This window comes from Alligator mississippiensis, chromosome 1 (assembly GCF_030867095.1).
Source record: "Alligator mississippiensis isolate rAllMis1 chromosome 1, rAllMis1, whole genome shotgun sequence".
In the NCBI taxonomy this organism is placed as follows: Eukaryota; Metazoa; Chordata; order Crocodylia; family Alligatoridae; genus Alligator; species Alligator mississippiensis.
Window position 1 is genome coordinate 363,484,825 of NC_081824.1, and position 17,740 is coordinate 363,502,564.

At 43.8% G+C, this 17,740-nt stretch overlaps 1 long non-coding RNA gene across 1 annotated transcript; it reads right to left on the reverse strand.

Moving 5' to 3' along the window:
• Positions 1 to 6,388: 6,388 nt before the first annotated feature.
• Positions 6,389 to 14,989, reverse strand: LOC132247781 (uncharacterized). Its single transcript, XR_009459214.1, has 2 exons — positions 14,385 to 14,989; positions 6,389 to 7,413 (listed from the first exon to the last, which is right to left on the reverse strand). It is a non-coding gene; the product is annotated as an uncharacterized LOC132247781 (long non-coding RNA).
• Between the last annotated feature and the right edge of the window lie 2,751 nt (positions 14,990 to 17,740).

Below are 17,740 nucleotides of genomic sequence, written 5' to 3' on the forward strand. Positions count from 1 at the left end.
GGCAAGAGGAAAGCCCCAGAAGACCTGACAAGGGACACTCACCCCAGGTGTAGAGAGATGCCCAGCTGGAGTAGAAAGCATGCTGCTGCATTTCTGCAGCATATGCTTCCTGCGGATTAGTGGAAGGAACATGCAGAAGGATATTTCCGGCCCTGGAGAGGAGCAGCCAGATGAGGACCACAGGCAGTGGACTGAGGCGACACCAGAAGTTTCCCCTGCTGACAGTGTCCTGTAGCCAACAGTGGATGAGAAAGGCAGACCCACTGGTCAGAGTGGTTGAAGGACAACTGACAAGCTTTCGGACATGCTGAGCCAGGAAATCATTCAAAGACCGCTGGGTGAAGTTGAAAGCAGTGGAGTCACCATGAGTCGGTGAGTAAGTTTTCAGGGGCACTTCCCTCTTTGCTTCCTTTCGCTTTCTTCTTTCTGTTGTGCTTTTTTTTTGGGGGGGGGGGGGGCAGGATTGTGCTCCCCTCCCACTGTGCCAGGGAAAGTGGCAGGAAGGATAGCTCCCCTCCTTGAAGGCGCCCATCAGTCCTGACCCATTAATTGATTTAATTTGTTTTGATCAACTGATGCAACCTTAAAAGACTGACCCAGACTGATTAAGCCAGAAACCTGGGATGCATTGATTTCATTTTGATTATCTACTTCATTATCTGATTGGGTTCTTGAGGGACTGACCTAGACTGATTAATCCAGGAACCTGGGAAGGATTGATTTAAGGTCATTTGCCTTATGGATTTTAGGCAGACTGATCTCAGTTAATGGACTTATGAACCAAGGGGTGAGTAATTTAAAGCTGGCCTCAGGGAGCCTGGATGAATGTATTTAAACTCCTAGACTGGTAAGCCAGTGTTTAGCTGCCACCAGCAACAGGAGTGATAAAGATCCAGACCCTGACATGTGTCTTCCAGGAAGTGCTAAGAGTAGGATGTGAGGGGGGGCAGAGCCCCACAAAGAAAACCTTCTGAGAGGACCAACCAGGATCGCTGCCAGCCCACACATCCAGCTCCCAATAGTTAAAAGAATATCAAGATGTGTCAGGTGAGAAAAGAACAGCGGAGATTGGTGGTGGGGGTACTGTCCTGTGCCCCAATGGCTTACTCTGGAAAGATGTCAGGCAGATGTGGGCCACGGCCATGCAGCACCTACCCCAAATACCTAGACCTACACTCCAGCCTATCTACTACTCCCTGCAGCTTGGTGTCATCTGCAAACTTGCTGAAGGTGCACTCCATCCCATCTTCTAGATCGTTAATGAAGATATTGAACAAAACTGGCCCCAGGACTGGCACCTGGGGTGCTCGACTTGATACCAGCTGCCAACTAGACATTGAACCATTGATCACTACCTGTTAAGCCTGACAATCCAGCCAGTTCTATCTACCATTCATCCAACTCATAATTCCTTAACTTGCTTGCAAAAATGCAGTGGGGACCGTATCAATAGCCTTGCTAAAATTAAGGTATATCATGTCCAGTGCTTTCCCTGCATCCATAGAGCCAGTCATCTTGTCATAGAAGGCAACCAGGTTGGTCAGGCATGACTTCCCGTTGGTGAATCCATGCTGACTGTTCCTGATATGTTTCTTTTCGTGCAAGTGCTTAGAAATGGATTTCTTGAGGACCTACTCCATGATTTTTCTGGGGACTGAGGTGAGGCTGATTGGTCTGTAGTTTCCTGAATCTTCCTTCTTCCCTTTCTTAAATATGGACACTATATTTGCCCTTTTCCAATTGTCCAGGACCTCCTACGATTGCCATGAGTTTTCAAAGATAATGAACAGCAGCTCTGCAATCACATCAGCCAACTCCCTCAGCGTCCTCAGATTCATTGCATCTGGCCCCATGGTCTTGTGCATGTCCAGTTTTTCTAAATAGTCCCTAACCTTTTCTTTCATCACTGAGGGCTGCTCACCTTCTCCCCAAACTGTGCTGCCTGGTGCAGTAGTCTGGGAGCTATCCTTGCCTGTGAAAACCAAAATAAAAAAGGCATTGAATACTTCAGCCTTTTTCTCATCATCTGTCACTAGGGTGCCTCCTCCATTCAGTAAGGGGCCCACACTTTCCTTGACTTTCCTCTTGTTGCTAACATACTTGTAGAAACTCTCCTTGTTATCCTTCACATCCCTTGCTAGATGCAATTCCAATTGCACTTTGGCCTTCCTGGTTTCATCCCTGCATGCCCAAGAAATATTGTTATACTTCTCCCTAGCCATTTGTCCAAGCTTCCAATTCTTGTAAGCTTCCTTTTTTCTGCTGTTCACTGAAGAGTTCTCTGCTAAACCAACCTGGTTGCCTTCCATATGTACTATTTTTCCTGCACATCAGGTTGGTTTGTTTCTGTACCTACCAGGACAACAGGTCAGGCCTGCAGATGGATCCCTCAATCCCCCACAGAAGGCAGTCTCCAACCACCACCACCCATTGCTTGCTCTTCGTGGCAGTGCCCTCCATCACCCCCACCTTGGGGATTTCTGGCCTGGCCTCTTCCACCAGTGGGATATGCTCCTCCTTCTCTGTTGCTAGCATTCCATATCTGTTCTCCAGGCAAACCACTGCACATGGGGATGATGACTTCTTCTTGCTGCCAGAAGATACAAGCTTCCAGTTTCCACCTTCCTGGGAGTCCATGCCCTCTTTCTCTTCTAGCAGAACCTCTGGCAGTCCTTCCTCCATAGTCCTGGAGGTTTCTTCCAGCATAGAATCAATGAAGACCTCATGGCAGAGGATGCTTCAGAGCCTTGCTAACTACTCCTGTAGCTCTCTTGCCTTCTGCTTGAGGGACACCACCAGAAGGGACCACTCACATTGCAGGCACTCCCCCACCTGTCTGACACTGGAAGGAATCTGCAAGCCACAACCTGCACAGCACCAAACCCGGACCTGGGTGGAAGGCTCAACAGTGTGTGGTCCTGCCTGGACAGACATCTCACAGATGGAAAGAGAGGAAAAGCTGGAAGTAGCAGTGACTCGGGGATTGCAACGTCCTTCAGACATGTCTCTGGGTCTTCTAATCTGCTGCCTCTCACTTTGTGCCTCTCTTTCCAAGCAGACCTTCCCTAGCACACTCGTCCATAGCTGGTTTGTTTGCTGTTCCTTGATCTGAAGGGTTCCCTTTTTCCTGCAACCTTTTTCCTCTCAGCAAGCTTACAGTGAAGAAATGTGTAAGAGAGTTTCCAAGCAAACTCCCCCTTCACTCTGGACTCTAGTTAAACGCAGGGCTTAAGTCTTGGTTTAACTGCTGAATTTTAGCAGATAAAGTAAAATGATATAGTTAGTCTATCCTAATTACATATTAAAGGCTCGCATTCGAAGAGAGGGGCAGTGAACTGACCTGTAAACTGCTTGCAAACTGTTCTGTTTGCATCTCCCTGTTTGCTGCTCTCCTGGTTGTTTGGACTGCCTCCTTATATACCTCTCCTGGGCCTGAACTGGATAGGCCCCTTTGTTAGGGCCTTTTCTCACACTCAGGCAGCAACCAACTGCCAATCAGTCCACTCAGTTGCTCAGAGCACACACCCAAGCACACAAACCCACCAAACAACCCTCAGCAAACCAAGCACACAAGCAACCGTGGCTCAGTTACTATCCCAAAGCAGGATCTGGTACCTGGTGCCTGGTTTCTCTTCCCCTTCCTACTCTTGCTCCCAGCAAACTGCTTGCAAACTGTCGTGTTTGCTGCTCCAATACTCTAAAATACCCCTGGTACTCCTTTAATACTCTAGAAATTAGACAAAGATTAGGATTCCATAATAAGATTTGGTGAACCTAAACATAAATGAATGGCTCCTGAAGGAATTATAAAATCAGTAGGATGAAGGTGATTGAGTTTTACAAAGATTTTTATTGCTGCAGTCAAGAACTATTACTTTTTTCCATATATTTAAAGAGCCACCACTATACTAAGGTGAATGTTTAAAAATACACTTTATGGAACATACTGGAATAATATAATTTACATATTTTTCTGTTATAATTACTACCTTGAGTATTACTTTTTTATTCTTACCTGCAATGTTTTTTGTTCTCTCCCTTTATTTCAAACTAATGGGATATGTTTTATTGTCGACAAGACTAGATGTTGGTTGATTTACATTGTTTTTGCTCTGCACTATAATATGTAAAGTACTGAATAACATGCAGTGTATGAATACATATACTATGAAAATATAATAATGTTCTCAGGGTTGTATAGCATTTGGACTCAGTTTCTATTAATTTTAGCTTTGTTTAATGGCAGTCATGTAACTAAATACCTGCAATATTTTGTGTAATATTCTGTGCATATATTATCAAAGCCTCAGATTATGCATTGTTCAGGACTTCCTTCCCTGTTATTATTGATCATAGATAGTCATGCATAAATAGATATCTTATCCTCTCTAAGTGGTCTGTTCTTTCAGATGATTTCATTAGGAAAAATTCTCCATGGATAGTACTCTGTTGGGTTACACCAGGAGAAAATTTGTCCTGTTGAGTCTATGATTCTGTATCTTTAACCTCAAAACTGCTGCCACGGTGATGAGGTCGCAGATACTAGATTGTCATATTACTATGAGCTTGATCTTATGAAGTGCAGCATATCTGCTCAGAGATAACTGGCATCTTAAAAGACTGAATTCAAAATTAATTGTGCTGGAAAAAAGAAGGCTTTAAGAGAAAATGTGAAGATAAACAGAAAGGTAATTTGGGGCACAATTCTACCTTGCACTGAATGCTCCTACAAGTGCTGTTGGCCTTTGATTATCACTGAAGACAACAGTAGCTGAAAGTGCTTAGCACCTTTCAGAACTGGGCCTTTGGTTTCAGGCAGAAAATGCACAACTGTGTAGAGGAGGAAGTGAGGTTGGCAGAGGTTATTTAGGGGTACAGCATTATGTTATAAAACAGCTGTATCTAGCCAGGGCACTAAAATTACATTGCAGAGAAAAATGAATCACAAAGTTTGCCAACTGGGGGGCCTAAAAAACAAGATTAAATTGTGGCTACACCCACTTATTCCTACTACTGGGAAAGTCATCTTGATGGTTGCACAGCTGTGAGAGAATTGCCTAAAATCCTTATTTTGCTTGGAAGGTAAATATTACAAAATTGTAAAACACACAAGAAATGCAGATTCAGATGAGAACCCTCTTACAGTCATAGATTCTCCCTGAAGGCTTCTGCAAAAAGTTTAAAGAGATGAACTTGCTGAAAACTCTTCCATATATTTGCCTAAGGTGGTAGGTTTGGAATGTATTTTTGTTCTATCTATTTCTAGCTTGTAGATTGAAGCTTTTTCTCTCTCTATTGTTGACATTAATTAACTTATTCTTTGATGTGTTTAGAAAAATTGTCTGGGGAACTCAGAACCAACAAAGGGTTTTTTCTCTTATAAAAAACCCCCATATACATACATACATACATACATATCTATATCATGTTATATATATAGATATGTAAAGAGAGATATATAGATATATAGAGAGAGATATATATGTATGTGCATATACAATATGTTTGTATGTATAAATATATAATATGTATGTGGGGGGGGGGGTTGTGTGTTTGTGTGCATGTGCCAAGTTAAATAAATGTAAGGTATGGCTGTTTGGGAGCTGCATTCAATGTGTGGCACAGAACCACCAGTCTAATTATTTTCATTTCACAAGCCTGTTTCAGGAATCTATAACAATCCAACAATTCCAGACATGATTTGCTTGGCAGCAGAGTCATAGGGCTCAGAATGCAAATAAGATAGGATGAAAGCTGATGTGAACTGCAGCACTCAACACCATGTGTTAAAATGTCATCTAATGACCATTGTTGTAGCAAGCCTATTTTTAACCTTGGAGCTTTTTTGTAGTTACTGCAATGGAAAGTGAGACTAAGTGATAGAGAAGTGAATTAATAACTTATGAAAAATAAGTGTGAAGTAAAGACAATGTGCCAGAATAAAATGTACATGAAACTTTTCAATATCTACATTTCAAAGTGCAATAGACTGGACAAAGATGGGTATGTATTGTTATCCCCACTTGACAGATGTGGAGACGGAGTCACAACCATTGTTCAAGGCTGCTCTAACTTATGACAAGATCTGAAACAGCTCACCAGGCGGGACCCCTAAGACAGCATTGCTCAATCTATGGGTAGCAAGAATATATGAAAGAGTCGTGAACAAACTGTGCGGGCCGGGCCCTGATCCCACCTTCGTCGCCATGTACGGCAGTGATTCCGATCCTATTCTCGCCGCCATGTGCGAGCCGGGGGCGAACCAGGGCAAACCGGACCCGTCTTCATTGCCCACGGGCTGTGGCCAGCAGCCCGGGCACACGGGGCTGGAGAGAACCGCGGGGCGGTTTAGCGCACACGAGTTAGAATTAGTTACGGAGGCGTAATGGTTGATTGAAAAGATTGTTTACTTACACCCAAAGATGGTATTGGTGTAGGCTGGACAGGTTTCCAGGCACAGCTCCTGCTTGGATCCTCACTAGAGGAACACGACAAATCGATTGCTTCCACGGAGTTTGCTAGGCTCCGCGGGTCTGGTTCGGTTAGGTTCAAAAAGTTTCCCCGGAGTTACTTAGGCTCCGCGGGTCCGAAGTTACAGGAAAGGGATACGTCTAGGATTGCGCTCGGCGACGGGGAGAGGCGAGAAGCGAAAGCTCCGTAGGCTCGGTTCTATTGCCTCTATTGCCTGCTTAGGGGAGGCGCGTCGGGTTCGCAAGGGTCCACAGCGCTTGGAGATCTTCACACAGAATCTCTCTCGTCCTCCCTCCTCCAACTTGGGCGGAAACTACCCAAGCCTTTTATATGGTTAGCAAGCCAATCGCTAGCCACCACGTGTGCCTACATTAGGAATGGGCCAATAACGTGGCGTAAATCCTAATACAAATGGCGGGAACTTCTTTACAACGTGTATCACTACGATGCAAAAGAGATGCACCCTGCAAAGAAGCTGTAATCTGGCGGGAAGATTTGGATCTGGTTGCACCAGAGTTCTCTCTTGCAGCAGAGAACTCTACCGTGCAAAGAAAGCGACAAATTGGCGGGAAATAATTTAGCGGTGCCGAAGCACACACACAAACAAAAAATCACAACTTTGGGTTGTGACATCCCCCCTTGCTGAGAGCGTAGCTAAATTATGCCATACTCTTCCGAGCAATCTAGAAGTTTGTCGTGATCATCAAATGAGTAAACAAGCCAACAAACAAATACACAAACATAAATTCGCTGTCCTGGGATCAAGTTACATAACAATCAAGAAATAATACCCAACATAAACACATAATCTGATTTATAACAAAATTGCATGATCAGGGCTTCAGTGGGCGTCGCGACGAGGTCGTGCATCAGGCCCTCACTTCCTCCGGTGGTGTCATTCCTCTTAGGGCTCTTCCTCGCCACGTGCTCTGAATCTCGGATCTGTAAACAAAAAACTCTCAAAACAGATTAATGACCTATTTTAACAAACTTAAACAATTTTTAAACGATTCCTATGGCTTAATCAGACGAACAAAAAATCACACAAACAAAAAATCACAACTTTGGGTTGTGACACAAACTTTAAAAATGGATTCACCTTTAAAGGAGAAAAATATGGGAAACCATGGGTTTTCTCTTTCAGGCTGTCAGAGTTCCAGCCTGCAAGGGACTGCTTGGGACCCCCCCATACCCCACATACATCCCTCTGCCCCACATACGTACCCTCTGCCCCATACACTGTGCGGCTGGAACCTGAGAGCATAGGGCAGTGGGTCAGGAGTGAGGGACACTGGGTAGGGTTACTAATACAGGAGATATTTTTTTGCCAACATGACGTAGTGTCATTAATTGTACTGTTCAACCTATTCACAATACCAATCCCCTGGATTGCTTTTAATAGTCTCCGGGAGATCGATGCCAATTCCAATAGACTCCCAGCCAATCCAGGAGGGTTGACAACCCTAGGACCTGGGTTGAGACTGGTCATTTACAAATGGGTCCTGGTACAAAAAAGGTTGAGAACCACTGCTGTAAGATATAGGACACACACATAGTATTCCTCAGTCCATATACCAGGATCCTCATCATTTCAGACATGGATTTTCATAATGCCCAGAGGTCCTAGTATGCCTTAAATCAGTGCTATACTCCATTTAGCTGTCATGTCAAGAAACCTTCATCGGTGGTTGCCACTATTGTGGAACTCTAATTTGGAATAAAGACTGAGGGACAAAGTTGGACTTTTTGTTAAATATTTGTACAGGGCCTACCGCAAAGGAACCCACCCTGTAGGTCCACTCATACCACTATATAGATTAATTATAATTCTTAATAGTAGGTCATATCTTCAAAAGAGTAAACACTTCTCAAAATTACCTGGGGACCAGACACTGGCATACAAGTCAGAAGGTTCTAAAGTTGTTTTGGAAATGTCTGTCTGAAAGATTTTCTGACAGGAAACCATCAAAATGATTGAAAAGAGCCTTTCAGGTAGGCAACCAGGGATTTGCAGGGGAAGCAAGATATCTGAGATCTGGGAAGCTGGAGAGCTGGAGCGCTTGGTCTGTGGCAGCCTGCCTAAAAGGCTTTTATCAATTTCACTTTCCAAAGGAAAGTAAAATTGACAGGTGTCTTTGAGGCAGGCACCTAGCAAGCTGGAAAATTCTTTTTGGTTCTCCAGAAATAGATTTCTTTTTAATTTCTCTCCCATTAATCATGCTGAGGTGTTTGGGCAGGGGGGGGGAGGAGAGGGGATTGGTTGTTTTGTTTTGTTTGTCTGGATCAGGGCAGTCGCTTTTCCCATGCCTCCATTTTTTTTCTAGAGGGTGGGAATATCATTTTCTGTCCCATTCCATTGTGCTCTATTTGCAGCACCACAGCTGAATTGCTGTGTAGTCAGAGGGAAGTCACTTCACCAGTCTATTCCTCAGTCTCCCCATCTGTAAACCAGGAACAATGGTAAGTAAGTATCATCTATTGCCAAGCATTTGGAGATCTCTGGATAAAAAGAGCTATTTCTACTTTTTACCAAATGTTGTATAGAAGCCATAATTACCCTTGAGCAAAAAAACCCAGCAAAAGAACAGTGGTATTTACAAGTAGCAGCTAGAAACTATCTAAAAGTAGTCACTTTAATTACACTGCACAATAACTTATATACTTTAAATTTGCTAGCATTTACATGAACTGGCTCTAAAATTTATTTATTTAATTTATACACTTAGATTTATAACTGTGACTATCTAATTCTCTAGGTATATTACACAATATCCACGCAGCACAATGATTTCAATTAAAATAGCAAGACTATGACACAAATGCTAATGACAAGGAAAGGCAGGCTTAAAATCCCTCTATCTGCTTTTTAGAAGCTTTCACTGTCTTCTCTACAGGTCTCTTTCACCAGTTTGCCTTAGACAATACTGCATCCTTTTAAATGCTTATATTTTGATTTGTGAGTATCTAACTCAGTTCTGATGATTTTGTACTGTGTTTGTATGAATTACAAAGTTTGTGCTATTTATTATTTTACTGTTTTGTGGGTCTTTCATTCTAAGTATTTCTCAAGTTGCCTTTCTTAAATTTCTGGGCTGAGCTGAAGACAATTTTGTTTTTTCCCTTTTCAGTTTTGGCTGATACATGAGTTTGTTCCATGTGAGTAGTCTTCTGTACCTGTGTGGCATCCTGTTGGCATGTACAAGGAGCAACCAGAATTGTAAAAGAGGGAAGACTAGACCCTAATTTCAGACTATAGTACCCACTACAACAAGATGAATAAAGAGCATATGTACAGAAAAATGTATAGGTCCCAATTCACTGCTAGTTTCCCCCTTTAATAACCATTTGCATTATGGGTGCCAAACATATGGCCTGCTGGGCTACAGGTGGGCCAATGGATTTGGGACATGGCTAAAATTAGGCAGAGCTTGCCATAAATCCAGGGCTCTAGAGTCCTGGTGGATGTGGCCCTTGGCAGCAGGGGAGTGAATGAGGACTGTGCCAACACAGCCCCACTTGCCCTGAGGCATCTTGACACATAGCCATTTGCCCCACTGGTGATGCCACCGCTGCAGTTGCTACCACTGTTACTGGCCCTGCAGATCCCGCCCACTGAGAAGCTCTGAGGTCCAGATTTGGCACAGCGTGATTTTGACCCATATAACAAAGTGTTATCATTTTAGTTTATAACATTTATCATCCAACTTGCGTTTATGTACGTGGCTATACAAATGCAACAAAGATAACATGCCCTGATTAAGTCATCTCCACTCATGAAAGGCATGTTCCCAATGAGAATAATATGTTGCTGGGACAGAACTGGAACTGGATTAATCAGGACGCACAATGTTGGGGAATCAGGCCCAGACATTCCAGTTTTGTTACCCCAACAGCAAATGGATTTCTTTATTCTCTCTTCAGGATTGCAGTCTCTTTCAGCAAAGGCAGGTTTAGGTGTTGTTCGGGTTGCCAATTAATTGCCTTCTGTCCCTTTCTTTCCCTCATCTTCTAGTGTGTTACTCAATACAACTGTTATGCAATAAATTTTCAATCAATGCAACCCTAAAATTGAAAGCAGTCTTTAAAACTTGCTCTATAAAAAAGCAAGTTAAGCTGGAACAAATAAAATGCAAAATATTTCTGACAGCACTGAAACCCTTGTAGGTTTTTGATTAAGAATAATGTGGTTCCTCAAAATGTAAGGTTTAGAAAATAATCATGTAATGTTGGCATATTTGGTTCTGAGAATGTGGATGGCTCAGATCTCTTCCTCTTATCACTTGAAACCATTTTAGGAAGAAAATCTTGGCCTTTGAAAATTATTAGAGTTCTATTTTCCATTTCCATTTTCTTTTCCATCATCTACTGCTTGGTGTCAAACACTGAGAGTTACTTTCACTTTAGTACTGCCAAAAATGGTGCAATGGAATAAAATAAATATAACATAGTAAAGTAAAAACTGCATACTTTCTCTAATGTAACCAGAGCTACATAGTTGAATCAAAAAATTGTTGATGCTTATATCTGGATTTTTAATTAGTTGGTATAACCTCACATCCATACTCTTCCTGCAAAGTTTAGCTACACTATAGATGGGAAGACATCTGCTTTTTTTATTCTGACAAAGCTATTTAGGCTATTTCTAAGTAATGGGAATGAAGGGAAGATGGATGAGGGGCTCAATGGATCACAACACTATTGAACTGCAAAATCTATACTCCTGATTTTCAGGAAAATGTTTTGATATGGTGTAATATTTTCACTATAACATTGTACTGTTTCATGAATACCAGTGCATTCCTTCTAATATTTCATTACAAATATTTGGTTAATCTCTAATTTTTAATTAATGTAGATCACATAGGCCCCAGTTCTTTGAACACATACTTAAGTTTACAATTGAGTAATGCCATGCCTTCAATGGCTGTTCATTTGCAGAATGATAGGTAAGGATGTAACTGTTTTCAATAGAAGGATATAATACTTGACAACCATTTTAAGCTACTGTTTTCCTTTAAATGCTGTCTTTCTAATTTACTACTGATCAATCAAGATTGCAACTTAAAAGGCCAAGGATCTGCCCAAGCCTAGATGGTCTATCAAGATAGATTGGCTTTGATACAGCAGTTTTTGTAGCCAATGGCAGAAAAGGGAGTGATGTGGTTAGCATCCAGCTGTCTTTGACTCTGTGATGGAGCAGCTTTAGTCCTCCATCACGGGCAAGAGCTGGCAGCAGCCAGGTGGCTGATTGTGGTGGCCACTTTCAAACTTAGGCCAGAAAAGCAGCAATCCAGGCTGAGCAGCCAAGGAGGTAACATCAGACTGAGTTGCTTCTGGAACACTCAGAGGTAAGGGGTGAGGCTATGGGGAAGGAGGAGGCCTCATTGGTCCTGGGCATGACCTGAAACTGCACCCTGCCAGGGAAGAGTGGCCAGGTAGAGTTACCTGTAGTGGGGTAGCTCCCCAGAAATGCCAGGCCAGTTACTTCCCCAGTGAAGGGTGAGGAGGGGTGCCTCAAAACCCCAGTCCCCACATCCAAGGCGGGTTCAATCTGCACAGGGGAAGCCCAGGCTCATGGGAGTCCTGAAGGAGGGCCCAGCTTGGTGGAGGGACCTGGAGCAGCGCCCAGGCTCTTTGTGAGCCCTGTGGCTGCAGAGGCCCTGAGAGGGGGCCAGGCACAGCTGTGGCCACCTGAGCCTCACAGGGCGCACTACCCCAGGGTAGAGGGCCAGGCAGGGCTATAGCCACCTGAGCCAGACGGGGTGGCAGGCCCCAGTGGAGCCCCAGTTTGGGGGTGTAAAAACCTAGGGCCAGGCACAGCTGTGGCCACATGAGCCCCAAGGGGTGGCAGACCCCAGGGAGATGGCTGTGTTGGGTGTGAGACCCTAGGGCCAAGCAGGGCTGCAGCTACCTGAGCCTCAAGGGGTGGAAGACCCCAGTGTGGAGCCTCAGGGGGCTGAGGGCTTGGAGCCCAGTATGTGTTTGGGTGTATAAAGAAAGACCCAGTGCAAACCACTGGCGGAGACATCTGCAAGGCATGGGACACGTAAGGGGTGGTTAGAACGTGTAAACATGGCCCCATTACAACTGGGACACTCAAAGAGCAGCCTCCTGACTATTTAACATCTTGATTATTTAACAACAAGGTGTGGTGGGTGGGCGGTTTGCTCAGAGACAGGGGTGGGCCAAAGCTAACATTGAGCTGGGAAGGCGCCCTTGTCACAGACTCCGTAGCCCACATGTTTTGGTATCCATTTACAGTAAGGGCAGCCTTTGGCACAAGTCTAGAAAAAAGATCAAACTCATACCTCTAGAACAGTATGAAACCCTTTAACTATTCTCCCAACACAGCTCTGGCAACATAATAGGGCACACTATATTTTTAAGATGACATAAAGGCTGCTTGCAGATGTTAAAAAAGCAGAACTACATTTTACCAGAAAGAGCAGTGCATTACTTCAGCCCAGCTCTGCAGCATCTGTATAGATCGGGCGCTTCAGTGGTGCTTGTTGGGATTTTTATCTAATAGCTGAATCAATCAGCTTTTATTTAAAAGTGCCAAAAAAACTTCACTAAAGCACCCAATCTACACCGATGTTGGGTGAGCCAGGTCCAACTAATGCACTGCCTCTTCTGAGCAGGCACTGGGTGCGGCACAGGAACCTGCTGCATTTAAAGTAAAGTTCTATTTTTTTTAACATTCGCAAGCAGCCAAAATGACAAGGTATCTTTTATGACTTCGTTTTGTCATGTTTAGAAAATGCCCAGGAGGGAGATCTAGGGGAATGAGAGAGAATTGTGTTTTTAACAACATAAGTACCTAGTTCAAAGTTTCTTCAAGCTTTTGAAAATGATTAAGTCACATGGGGCACGCTCAGTCAGCAGCTCAATACATCATTAACACAGCCACTCCTGTATCAAGATTTCATCCTCTTATATGCGTAGTCACTTCAATACTGGTAACATAATGCCTGTCCTTTAAAATATCATATGGTTTGCACATTTCTTTCTTGCAAAAGTAAAGAGTGACCTTTTTTCATGCCACTCCTGCTAGGCTTCTCACAGACGTGATTGAGGTAACTCATTTTAACATGCTGAGAAAACTACAGAGCAGGTAGATGCTCACTTCCTAAACTCTCTCCCAGAAACTGCAGATTAAAAAAATAGTGTTCCATTTAGGAAAAAGTGTTTTAAAATGAAGCAATGCAATAAAACTGCTGTGAAGGCTATGAACTGAAGACAAATTATGCAACTCTAACTGATTTGAACCAGATTTTGAAGGAGCCTTCCAAAAATTAGTATTTTAGGAGCCTTCCTAAAATTAGTATTTACTCTGAGACTCCTCAGATTAACTGAAACAGAACAGAAGGTCAATGTGACAAGGTGGCATGTTACAGATGGTGAAATAATAGGACTGATGAAATATACTGGTTAAAATAATCTGAAAATGACAAGAAGAAACACTAAAATGTATTGGTCAATTGCTAAAGGGATCAGCCTATCTTTGCTGCCATAACTGGAGATAAACTGATTTACTCCAGGTAAGTATCTGGCCTTGTGTGGGTGTGTATAAATTTGATCAGAACTGATTATATGAGCAGACTTAGATTGAACAAATGAAATTCCATTTCTAAAGCACAGATCAAGGATGCACAGCTGTATGAGCTATGAGCAAAACCACTTATCACAATACATGTGTGATGTGAATGGCCCATTAGCAGAAGTAAATACATCAGCAAATGTTCTAGTATCTGTCAGGACCCAGGGCAGCCGGCCAGCAGCTCTCCCTGACTCCCACCCGGGCAGATAAGGATCCGGGGCCTTAGAAGGCCGTCAGGCGGGTACTTGTGACGCTTGGAGTGGAATTAATTAGGCAGACTCTTATCGGTTGCAAAGCAAGATTATTTACTCACGCCGTCAAGGTGGTGAATAGCGGAGGTCAGAGATACTTGGTTAGTTACAGCTTAAGGTTCGAAGGTCGTATGTCGGTCTGCATAAGAATTCGTTGATCAGGCAGATAAACGGAGAAAAAATCGGGCCGGCAGGTTGTTGATTTACGTCTGATAAGGTCGAGACGGGGGAGACTGACAAGCGATCAATTTGTCAGTTATTCTCACGCATACATTCAGAGGTTTTTTCAGGTGTGTGCGCGGAGGTCTCCCGTTCTTCACGGAAGTGAAGATGGGTTTTATTTGTGTACTAGCCAATTGTTTTTTGCCACGTCATAAATTTAATTAGAATCGCCAATTATCTAGCGGTCTTCGCTAGGGTGTTATCTCACAGGGTTACTCCCTGTTTTCTCTGACCAGTTATAATGATTTATGTACAGCACAGAAGGCTAAGTTCTATTTCATGTTAGTGTCGCAGTTATAAATTTCTTTTTGACATGCGCAGCAAAAAAAAAGCAGTTACTATCATTATTGTTAACCCTTAGTTAACCTAGCGCAGAAAAAAACTGTTTTGAATGGTTTTACTTGTTTGTGACATGGGCACTACTTAATTTGGTTGTGACAGTATCAAATCCTTTTTACAGCAAAATACATCAAGGCCAGTATGATTCATTAGCACAATTTGCCAATTAACAGAGTTTATCCACTGGGGCAAACCCAAGCTCTGTTTCAAGAATCTGCCTGGCAACTGACTTCCCAGCCCAGCCCAGCCCCTGGCTTGTTTACTTTTCATTCCATCCAGGAAGAGCACACACCAACTGCTGCAGCTTCCTTAGCCTGACGAAGGGTTTTTGAACCCGAAAGCTTGCTTAATAACTATTCTCCAACCATTTAGGTTGGTCTAATAAAGGATATCAAATTCACCCAAGGAACCTTGTTTCCCACATGATTAATTTCAGAGTCGGCCTTAGGGAAAATAGAAGTTTGCCCTGGGCAAACTTCTATTTTGGCACATCCCTCCCCACAGTCAGCAGCGCTGCTACAGGCAGAGGCAGGTGGGCCAGGCGCAGTCTGGCAGGGAGGCAGAGCAGTATGGTGCACTAGGCAGGCAGGTAGGCAGGTACTGCTGCTGCTGTGCAGAAGCAAGGTGGGCAGACCAGAACAGGAGCCACCCCACCCATACCTGCCCAGCCCATCTCCTCCTGAACAGTGCCTGGAGTTGGGGGAGGTGGTGGACTAGACTGGGCACTGCTCTTTCTGCCTGGAGCAGGGATCAGCTGGGATGGGGCAGGGAGCATGGGAGCATTGTTGTGAACATGAACTGCTCACCCGTGTGTGCATGTGCATGTATGTTTGGCACCCCTCACCCATGGCACCTTGGGTGGTCACCCATGTCACCCACCCCTAAAGCCAGCACTCATTAAGTTCATACTAGGAAAATACTTAAGCACATGTTTAAGTTCCATTGACTTCAAAAGAATTCAAGTTTATGTTGAATGTTAAACATGTGCTTTAATAACCTTCCTATAAAATGGACATTTTGCTGAATTGGGGCCCCAGCATCACTTCAGCTGGTGTTGAACACATGTGTGTCTTGTGTGGCTTCAAAATTACTATTGTATTTGAGGAGTAACTGGAAAAGAATCTATAAATATTTGAAGGTTTAACACCAAAGGGGGAGGGCATTTATTTTGGCTGGTCACTGAGTGTTAAATTTTTGGGTTGGGCATCAAACAGGATATCCTGACAAAGAGCTCTATTAAGTGCCAAAGCTGTTTCCCAAAGGGAATGATGCTATAAGTCATGGAATGATGCTGTGATTGGAACAACAGAGACTTTGTGGGATAGCTCTCATGACTGGAGCATTGTCATGGATGGGTATAAACTATTCAGGAAGGACAGGCATGGGAGTAGAGGAGGAGGAGCTGAACTTTATGTAAAATAGCCATTTGATTGCTCAGAGGTGCAGTATGAAACTGGAGATAGGCCTGCTGAAAGTCTCTTGGTTAGGGTCAAAGGAGAGAGCAACAAAGGTGATGTCATGGTGGGGGTCTGCTATAGACCTTCAGACCAGGAGGAAGTGGTGGATGAGGCTTTCTTCAAACAACTAGTGGAAATTTCTTGATCACAGGCCCTGGTTCAATCACCCTGACATCTGCTGGGAGGGCAATACAGCAGTGTGCAGGCAATCCAGAAAGTTTTCGAAAGTGTTGGGGACAACTTCCAGGTGCAAGTCCTGGAGCAGCCAACTAGGGGCCATGCTCTTCTTGACCTGCTGCTCACAAGCAGGGACATATTGCTGGGGAATGTAGTAGTGGATAGCAACTTGGGCAGCAGTGACCACAAGATGATTGAGTTCAGGATCCTAAGGAAAAGAAGGATGGAGAGCAGCAGAGTAAGGACTGTGGACTTCAGAAAAGCAGACTTGGACTTGCTCAGGGAACTCATGGGAAGGATCTCCTGTGAAGCCAGTCTGAGAGGGAGAGGAGTCCAGGAGAGGTGGCTGTACTTTAAAGAAACCTTACTGAAAGTACAGAAACAAACCATCCCAATGTGCAGGAAGAAGAGCAAGTATGGCAGGAAGAAGCGCAAGACCAGCTTGGCTTAGCAGGGAACTCTTCAGTAAACTAAATCACAAAAAGGAAGCTTGTAAGAAGTGGAAACTTGGACAAACAACCAGGGAGGAGTATAAGAGTATTGCCTGGGCATGCAGGGATGAAGTCAGGAAGGCCAAAGCAAAATTCAGAGCTGCAGCTAGCAAGGAACATGAATGACAACAAGAAGGCTTCCTACAAGTAAGTCAGAAATGAGGAAGATCAGGGAAAGTGTGAGTCCTTTACTGAATGGGGGAGGCAACCTTTTGACAGAGGATGCAGAAAATACTGAAGTACTCGATGCCTTTTTCACCTCAGTTTTCACAAACACCCCACATACTCACACACTAACACGCCCCCACAAACCTATCCCCATGTGTCCCACCACCCCCACACTAAACAAGAGTAAGACTTTGTTTTAAGCTATTGTGCAATTCCTTCTATGTACACTACACAAACACATGTAAATCAGGACAAAAATATTTTTTTGCAATCAAATTAATGAATGTTGTAAATGTTTGATTTTTTTAGAATATAATTTAGTATTTTTCTGGTTCTGAGATGGCAAAACCCCTTGCTGAAAGGAGTATTTCCGGTGGCAAAAGGAGGGACTTCTGGTCACAAGATGGCAACCAGGGGGCGGGGCACCTGTCAAGGGGCAGGGCTACCTATGCGGCCCTCCACAGCTTGCCAAAACTCATTAAGTGGCCCTCCCCCTGAAATAATTTCCCGCCCCTGCTTTAAGAGGAAAAGCAGCCCAGCTAGGGAGCTCTGCACGCTAGGCAG